The sequence below is a fragment of the Castor canadensis genome, chromosome 4 (genome assembly GCF_047511655.1).
Source record: "Castor canadensis chromosome 4, mCasCan1.hap1v2, whole genome shotgun sequence".
Taxonomy (NCBI): Eukaryota; Metazoa; Chordata; class Mammalia; order Rodentia; family Castoridae; genus Castor; species Castor canadensis.
Genome location: NC_133389.1, coordinates 154,176,245 through 154,186,214, shown reverse-complemented (window position 1 = coordinate 154,186,214; position 9,970 = coordinate 154,176,245). Strand labels below are relative to the sequence as shown.

The 9,970-nt window shown below is 37.6% G+C and overlaps 1 non-coding gene across 1 annotated transcript; it reads right to left on the bottom strand.

Annotated features, from left to right (window-relative positions):
• Positions 1 to 418: 418 nt before the first annotated feature.
• Positions 419 to 523, bottom strand: LOC141422830 (U6 spliceosomal RNA). The gene has a single exon (XR_012447551.1). It is a non-coding gene; the product is annotated as a U6 spliceosomal RNA (small nuclear RNA).
• Positions 524 to 9,970: the final 9,447 nt, after the last annotated feature.

Sequence of the window (9,970 nt, the reverse complement as noted above, 5' to 3'; positions counted from 1 at the left end):
AGGAGGGATTGCTTTCAGTTCTGTCCACAACATACCAACTATCGTCACTTAATGAAATAGGGTTTATTTTTTGTAAATTATCCTAAGTCCAGAGATAAGCAAGTATAGGTTGGTTTGTAGGTTTACAGTGCTAAAGAACTCAGGTTGATCATTTTTTTACTGTGCCATCCTTACTGTGAAACTGTAATCTTCATTCTGATAAAATGGTTGCTTCCCCACGGTACATCACAACAGCATTCCATACTGATAGAAGAGGAATGAACAAAGGCAAGTGCTTGAGCAGGTAAGAGTCAGGCTCTCTCTCCCTTGCAGTGAAAACTCAATTTCCATATTGGATATCACATATTGTGTTTTGACTCATGCCATTTTGTTCTTTGGGATTAAACAGAAAGGTATTGAACAACCTCCAGGAACTGCACAAAATATGGAACACTTAATACATTTGCATGACATTCTTATACAGGGGGCATACTAGTCTTCTCTGTATCATTCCAATTTTAGTATTTATACTGCCAAATAGAACACAAACTTTTCTCTTTTTAGAGATTAATTAACTTTGCAAGTAGACCTAACTGATGGACTATGCTTAGCTATACGCCATTAACATATGGACAATGCAATGGAGTCAAAGACATCTAAGCCTAACATTGCCCTTATTAAAATGAGAGTCCCATTAGTAAAACAGAATGGGAGAGTGGTTATTGGGTAGGTAATGAGTGATAGACATCTTCTATGATAGATCTTTCCTTGTGATTTAATCAGAAATACACATTGATCTAAGGAAAGAGGCCCGTTATGTCATGGAAAAATATCAAGTGCATATTCTGGCACATGATTAAACACCAGCTGGACATTACTTCTCTTCATGCTATTTTTCAAATCTTCAGTTTCAATTCTCAGGCCCTCCTCTGACAAATCCTTTTAATTTGGAGCACAGATCCTTTGTTTAGAGGGTAAATCACCAAATTTTATGTTCTAGAACTTAACCCCTAAGATGGGGTGTTGGGAGATAGAGCTCTTGGTAGGTGATTAGACCCTGAGGAATCCACACTCACTGATGACATTAGTGCCCTTACAAAGGGTTCGATGGAACTAGCTAGCTCCTTCCATCCCTTCTGCCAGGTGAGGTCACAGCAAGAGGCACCATCTTGAAAGCAGAAATTGAGCCCTCACCAGACATTGAATCTGTGAATGCTTTGATCTTAGACCTACCAAATTTGTGAGAAATGAGTATCTATTATTTATGAATTACTCAGTCTAAGGTATTTTGTTATGTCAGCAAGAACGGACTGAGGCTCCCTTATGGGTATTTGGTCATTGGCTTGTTCACTGGTGTGTCTCAAACTTTAGTGAGATGGTTGCAGTATATACAATTTGAATAGGTGGGTTTTGCAGAAGCTGTGGAAATGAGTGTCCAGAGCTAAAAGAACTCGGCTCAAATTTGAACTTTACCTTGTATAATCTGTATGACTTTAATAAGTTCCTTAGCTTCTCTAAGCCTTGGTTTCCTCATCTGTTAAATGAAGACAATAAAAATACCTTCCTCACTAGTTTTCTATGAAGAGAAATGAGTCAATGCACATAAACCACCTAGCAAAATACCTAACCATGGCAAGCATTTGGCCAATGTTGCTGTTGTTGTTATTATTATTATTATTACCTTAGTGAAGTTGACTTGGATTCAAATCATGGATCTTCCATTTTCTTTCTTCTTTTCCTCCTCCTCCTCCTGCTTTTTCTCCACTTCTTCTCTTCCTCCTTCATTTTTAAACAGGGTCTCAAGGTAGTCCAGTTTTCTCTCAAACTCACAATTCTCCTGCCTCAGTCTCCCCAGTGCCAGGATTACAGGTGTGTGTAACCATGCATGACTTTGACATTTTCTTAAAAGTCTTCAATTCTCACTTTCATTATATGGAAAATTGTTACTGTGCAAGGTTAGAGTTTAAAGGTGTATAACGTATCTGATAAACAGACTTGTAAGCAGTAAGAATGGTAAACACTACTAGTTGCCTGTCATATCCATTTCCTTCTTTCTTAATTTCAGTATTTCATTTTGTTCAAGATGGTGCTATGCCTGGCTAAAATTACTACCTTCTTGTTCCCTTGCCGATAAGTGATGGCAAAGTTCTAACTAATATAAGTGGAATTCCTTGAAGAGAGCTTTCACTCTTGAATAAAAAGGCATAACCCAACTTTATGAAAGCCCCTAACCCACCCTCCTTCCTCATCATATGGCTAGAGGTGCTGTAGCTTTGTGAAAACAGGAGAACAAGAGCTGCAAACAGATGACAGAGCAGAAGGTAGATTTTGGGTATGTGATAGCTTCATTGAACTTTAGATCACCTAGCTCCAGATTTATTATAGGAAGAAAAAGGACCTTACTTTACTGGCTTAAGTCAATGTTCCTGTATATTATTTTGGTTATACAAACACAATCCATGGCAATGTAGGCTTTTGCCATGTGGAAATTGGATTATCCATTGTCTTCATCATCATCATCGTTGTCATCATCCTCTCTCTCTGTGACATGGCTCCAGGATGGCTATATCTGTGTTCCATTCTTATGGAATAGTTACCAAATGGATTGATTATGGGTCCTGGAAGAAACTTGCTCAGTAGGAAGTATTGATCAGTCTTCTAATTCATTCTGGGAACTGAAGAAAGCTCAACAGGCTCTGGGTCTTGGGAGCAAGGACCGGACAATAGTCAGACAAAGCAATTGCGTCCTAATATGACTACTAATGCAGAAGAGCCTGTGTATGCATTAAGCCTACGGAATTGCTCAAGATCTGCTGTCTGATGTTCTCTAAGTCCATTACACTCTACTTGTCTATAGGTATATGGGTGACATTAAGAATATCTGGAATGGGGCTAAATAGATCAAGAGCTGAGTGAAGGGTAATTATGCATCGACTATTTTGTGGATAACAGTAAACAACAATAATTAGAGATGGAGAATGAGTAATTATTTCCCCTATAACCTCTTCATTGATCTTATTGAAAGTAAATCTCTGGCCAAGTTTGGTCACAAATAAAGTGAAAATCTATTTTTCATATGAATTATTCTAATTAGGAATACGCTGATGATTTGGGAGATTAAGGTGGCTGAATCGCCTAGAGAGAGAAGAGTTTCTAACTAGCTGATGACACCAAGGATGTGAATTTTTGGTTATGGTAAATGACTGTCCTTATGGTGTAGCTTAAGCTTACTGACATTTACATAATTTTTTATCTCCTATAAAGCATGGGGGTGATTTAAATTACAAACATCCTATTAAGTAGTCTATGAAATTAATAAAAGGCAAATCAGAAGTAGACCTTGTATCATCTGAGTCCTAAAACTATAGCATCCCAACTTGGTGTTAATCCTAAAAACTCTCTAGTTACATTGCTTTAAGAGGTAACCTTTTCTGACTTATGCTATTAATATCATCCAAAAAAAAATTCCCACTTACAGTGAAAATAGCAATTTTGTTGCTGATATTTATCTTGAAGCAGTATAAGTAGAATAAGGCAAGATTAAAAAACAGAACATCAAATAGTGAAAGTTTGGATTCAAAGGAGGTGGTCAAACATAAAGCAACAAAGTTATTAGAGAGCTGAAAGGAAACATGATAAATATTGACTAAGAAGTTCAAAGCTAGCCTTATGTGATCATTCATCCCTTCTCTATTTTGACCCTACAATGTCTATTTTGCAGGCCTGCTCTGATTTCATGACCATTTATGTTCGTCTCTTTGATAATTTATTTTTTTGTTAATGAACATACATTCCATGGCTTCTAATTTATTTTTATATAGAAAATTATGAGGTGTCATTACCAGTAACTGGTTTATAATTTCCTTTTTGGGGGCCTATACTGGGGTCTGAGCTTAGGGCCTTGCACTTTCCAGGTGGGCATTCTATCACATGAGTGACACCTCAAACCTGGCATTATTTATATTTTCAAAGAAGTTAAGACAGATTCCGAAGGGGAGATTCAGTCATCATCTGAAGAAATAAAAAAGGTCTACACCCAACATCCCCATGTTTCTATTTTAGCACAACAGGAGGTGTGGTGAGGCTCAAAGAGCTGGGCTGACTATTCACCCATTCATATGAAGGGAAACAGTCTCATTCCTGCACTTGCTTCATGGATTTATATAAATGTGTTTTGTACTCTTTGGTGTTCCTCTGAAGGAAAGTCATTCTCAACTGTGTTCCTTTATATGTTGAATCATTGTAGAGTTGAAAGCTGGATATTTCCAAAAGAGCATGTCTTTGTCCATTTTCTGCAACAAATAACACAATACTATGGACTGGGTCAGTTATGAAGAAAAGAGGTTTATTTGGCTCAGGATTCTGGTCCATGGCTAAAGAACTGCATCTGGTTGGTGATGGCCTTATTGCCAGCAGAGCCCTGAGCTGGTGGGTGGCTTCATATGATATGGGACAGGTCACCTGGTTAGGGACCTTGTCAAACAGGGCTTTCTTTTATAATAGGCTCACTCTCAAGATAACCCATTAACCCATCAATTACGGGAATAAATTTACTCATCCTTTGGGTTAGACCCCTGATAACCTCAGAAAGGTTCCACCTGGTCCTGTTTCTTAATATGCCAAATGGGAATTAAATTTCAACATGAGTTTTGGAGAGGACAAACCATATTCAAACCATAGCAGGACATGTCAAGATCTCATTTTAATGGAGAGCTTAATTCAATAAGAATGAGCATGCTGATTGAAGTCAAAATTCTAATGAAATTGTTGAATATTCTTAAAGGAATGATGAGAGATGGGTAGAATTAATTTCTACCTAAAGAAATTGCTAACCCTCCAAAAACAATGGTATCCTTATGTATCATACTTTCTCCATCTGTAAAACAAAGATAATTTTTAGTCTCCTTTATAGAAATGACAAAATAAAAGCTCATATGCTCCTATAAAAGGCTTAGTTAGACACAAATATTAAGCATTTCTTAATGATAATCTACTGACGTCTTTATGACTTGATCTTCTGAGAATTAAACCCCAGTAGGGCTTTTGTAACACTCTCCGTTGGGAATAGCATATGGCTCCTAGATTCTGTGTAATTAAACTTTCTGGAAAGGTGGGGGTTGGGAAACCATAGACCACTAAATCAATAGAATAAAAACAACAACAACAATAATTAACAGGTAAGGGGGTTAAATGGTTCAGTGGTGATCCATCTGCATAGTAGCACTTTCTCTATTAAACCTAGTATCAAAGCATAAGTGCCATGGTAAGGAGTTCAAAAGCACCCTAAGCTTGCAATAGCTTTGGAAAAACCAAGCTGGTTTAACTGATATAATTATTGTGGATTCATTGAAGTCTGAACAGCAAAGTATTTAAAGCACTGACAAGAAGTATTAAATCTCTCTTCTGAGACTGAGATTGAAAGAAGGTAGGACAGCCCATTTTTTACGTCAAAGCAGGATTGAGCCTGATTAGTATTTGAAATATTTCTTTCCCAATTTTGGGCAGCATTAGATTTTGGCTAGTGAAATATAAATGAGCATCAATTGTACATGACAACTACTGATCCAAACTACTTAAAATTCCTGGAATGTTCTTTCTCTCTTAGACTAGCTGCCAGGGTCTCATCATCAAAGCCAGCACAGCAACCAGAGGCAGCTCTGTGGAGGAGGCCCCCTGGAAGCTGTGAGGGGTTAGAGAGATAGCTGTTTGTTTAGTGAAGACATGAATCACTATCAGAGCCATTAAAACATTGCAAGCTAGGTCACAGTACTCCAAGACAGTCAGCATTTTTCTCAGAGGGAAGGGAGCTCAGAGATGGGTCGCCACTTTTTTGTTTCCGTGGAAATTATACCCACTTGCTTTACTACATCCTCCTGGGTCTGGTTGATACGAAAGAGTTGAAGAGAAACATACAAGCCTCAAATGTTAAAGCCATGATGGAAAAAGGGCCAATTTACCTAGTAAGTCTTTGTGCTCAAGGTTTGGAAAATGAGTGAAGACTGAAAAATATCAACGATCCTTCAGTTTGTCCTTGAAGGCAAATGCAGTCATGGTTATCCCTTGGACATTATAACAGGTTCCTTGAAGCAACTTCTTGGTCAAAATAAATAATTCATTGTATTCAAACAATTTCAAGAGATGACGTTGATTTCTCTTTAGAATCAAAGTCTTTATCTTTCCATTAGTCTTGGGTAGAAATATGGGAACCAGATTCACCAAAGACACTAACCTCTCTCCAATGCTCTCCTCCCCAACCCAGTCTTGATTTCAATATCTTATCTATCTATAAGATCTACTAGAACAAAGAGTCCACTAATTAAGCAGATATCACCATGGCTATGCTATTAACCTGGAGGGACTTATTTTATATCATTAATTTGAGAGCTGTTGCTTTATATCCAACTGGTAATTGGTGGTAAGTCTATCTCTACCCACTTATATGGGAGGAGACAGCACAATTTACCTTAATTTGAACTTGGTATTATACCACAGTTTAGCCTCACACTCTTCTTTGTTATTGAACTTGAAGAAGGACCCTCTTTGGTGTTTTATTAGGCTATTCATTTTTATCTATTACCCATGCAAATGTTTTGTGTTTAGCTAAGGCTGTAGCTGCTAGAACTCAAATGTGTAGCAGATTTCGGATTGATTCTGCTCTCCACAGCCCAGTCTGCTCTTTGCTATATGAATTGAGCACAAAAGGTCACAGTGAATCAATCCTGGCTTGGGTTTGCAAAAAAATGTGAATAGAAGGTAGTCAGTCATGGTAGCTCCCTTTCGTGATAAGGTTATTAAAGTTCACTGGAAAACAATTTCCCCAATCTCACATTTATAATTGAATACTGCTGTTGTGAAGTTTCAATGAGATGAAGTGTGTGGAAGTGCTTTGTAAGCCCTGTAAAATAAAAAGTCTGAAAAACACAATAACTATTAACCATCGCACATGCCCAAAAGTAGGATTGCAGGGAAGACATCACGGTCTAATTTGTACCTTTCTCTAATTTGAAAACTTTAAAGCCACAAGTATGTTTTAGTTAGAAAACCAGTAAAATACATAAGATTATTTTCCTTTTTAAACATGTTTTCCACAGAAAGGGATATAATAATAGTCAACCTTTTACCATTATAATTCACTGTGCCCTACATTTGAAATGACTAAAACAGGAGTAAGTATCAATAGTTTTGCAAGGAAAAAAATTCAAGTATCATATATGTAGTTGAGGAAAAATGATGCTAGATTTTTCTAGAATCCCAACATATTTTGCAGTTATAATGTTTTGGGGAGAGTGCTAGGGATTGAATTCAGGGCCTGGAGCATACTAAACACATGCTCTACCATTAAGTGACAACACCCAGTCCTGTTATAATTTTGAAGTTGCTTTTAACAAAATTTGAGGTGGAATCATGTTGTTTTAGCTCAGTGTGTAAAAATACCACAATCATGAACATTCTAGGGAAGTGGAACTGACAATTGTTTGGCTATTGAATATTGATCCATTCTAGGTCACCAAGAGGATTGTCCTGTGGTTCCATATAAATACAATAAGGACAAATGTAACACCCTAGGGTATCCTCAGGAGACACCCGCTCTCGTAAAGGGGACAATACTGTACCACCTATCCTTTGTTCAAGAAGTCCTAGCTGGGCACAGTGTCTCATACCTGTAATCCCAGCAGATGAGTGGGGGTGGGGATAATGATCAGGAATATCATGGTTCAAGGCTAGCCTGGGCAAAAAGTTTGCAAGACCTCCATCTTAACCAATAAAAGCTGGGCATCCCAGCTATGCAGGAAGCATAAATAGGAGGATCTCAGTTTAGGTCAGCCCAGATATAAACATAAGACTCTATTTCAAAAATAATCAACAAAAAGAGCTGACAAAGTGACTCGAGTGGGAGAGCACCTGCCTAGCAAGCACAAGTCTCTTAATTCAAACCCCAGAACCACCAAAAAATAAATAAATATCCTACTCTGCTGCTCTATTGTTCTTTGGTGCTTTCATTCTGAGATTCAGACAGTCGAACCTCCTTCTAGAGTCTTCAGAAGACTCACTCCATGTCTAGCTCTACCATTTTTGAGTTGTTTGATGTGGAATCCATGCTTTAAGATTTTTGAGCCTCTCTGTTAAAGATCTGTGAAAATGAAATGAGACTGACAACAATAGTAATCCAGAAAGTACATAGGCACAGTCAAAAGTAAGGTAGAATATATTTATTTTTATTATGCAATGCCTTGTCTGCAGCATTTAGGCAACTAATGTCTCATTGCCTCTGGACCTTGTTTCTGTAGTTGATCTGATAAGCTAAGCACTGCTTATGCTTTGGGGGTGCTAATGAATTAACTTAGTACCCAATTAGGTCTGCTGGAGTGGCTCTGTGTTCCAACCTCAGTACTGTAAATAAACAAACAAAAAAGAAATGATTGTTATTATTTGAATATTGTTTCTCTCTTGGACTATGAACATGAATGAGGCCACAGCTGTCAATAAATTTGTGAAACACTTAAAAAAAAACAAAACTTAGTGCCCATATGCCCATCTCAAGTAATATATTTACATTCCAAAAGAATGTAAAAAACTTCCTACTTAGGTTTGGAAGTGGAGGAGAGCATGCGAAATATGCCTATATTTAGTACCTTTCCCAGGTACCAGATACTCTGAGGGGATATTCATATTCCTTGGTTATTACATTCACACAACAAACCTATGAGGTATATGCAGGTGCAAGATCTCATAGTGAGTACTGAGCTTGCTGTAAGTACATTGATTCATTAGAGAAATGTTAAGATTATAATATAATCACATCGGGAACTGACACCATGATGGGGAACTTGCATCTTAAGAAAGATGCTGTCACTTGCAATTTAATTGCATTATCTAGTGCCTTGTTTATCTTAATAATAGGTAATCAGGATTATAAAAATATGTGTGTAACCCAAGACTAATGATAATACAGAAAGGGGTAGGAAAAGAATAGAATTAACTCTCACTCTCTCACCATAAAAAAATTCAAACATAAAAACATGAGAGAATAATATAGTGAAATTCCATGTAGCTAATTCAACCCAGATTTAACATTTTTCAAGAATTTCCATCCCTTGTTTTATCTATTCCCCCCTTTTATTTGAAGTTAAAGCAAATCAAAGAGTTTATGCTATTTCAGCTTTCCAGAATGATGATGAGAATTATAATTTTTTCTTTAAATGAGACCTTTCCTTCATCAACTGAGATTAATTGATTACTCTAAAATATAGTTCATTATAGGAAAGTCAGTTTAAGTGCTTAATTTTCATACTGGGTTGTCAATTGTCAGAGGTATTACATACATTACCTCCAATAGTGACCAAGGAGGGTTTTTTGTTTGTTTGCTTTTTGGTTTTTGTTTTTCAGGTGTGTGTGTGTGTGTGTGTGTGTGTGTGTTACATTTTGATTTCACTATTATAGCTCTGGTTGCCCCTCTTTGCTGAAGTACTATAATGGCCTCATGGGTTTTTTATGTGTTCAGTGGGGTAGCAGATGTTCTCTGTGCACTGCCAATATAACCTCAACACTCACCCTTTCTGAATATGAAGACACAGCACCTGCAACTCTCCTCCTGAGACTTTTATCTCACCCTATGCACAGGGGAGATGGAAGTGCCAAAGAAGTAACATGGGAGTGACGTCTTTCAGCCAAAGATGTAGGAGGGCAAATCCCCACAGTTTCCCAGGATAGCCATCAGGATTGAGCCTCAGTTGTCCTCCACAGTAATGTGCTTATTAGCATACCTTTTTTTTACTTCCTACTTTTTCCTGTCTTGCTTTGCCACTCCTCACCTTCTCTCCTGGAATCAATCAAATCATTGTTTCGGGGTCTGCTTCTGGGAGAATCCAAGAGTGCTTATAGAAAGCGTACATTCAGAATGGGATACTGATTGGAGAGATGGGAGAGCCTCCACTCCTGGCAATAGAGCAATGATTACCTCTAGCATGGCACAGCATTACAGTTGTTAGAT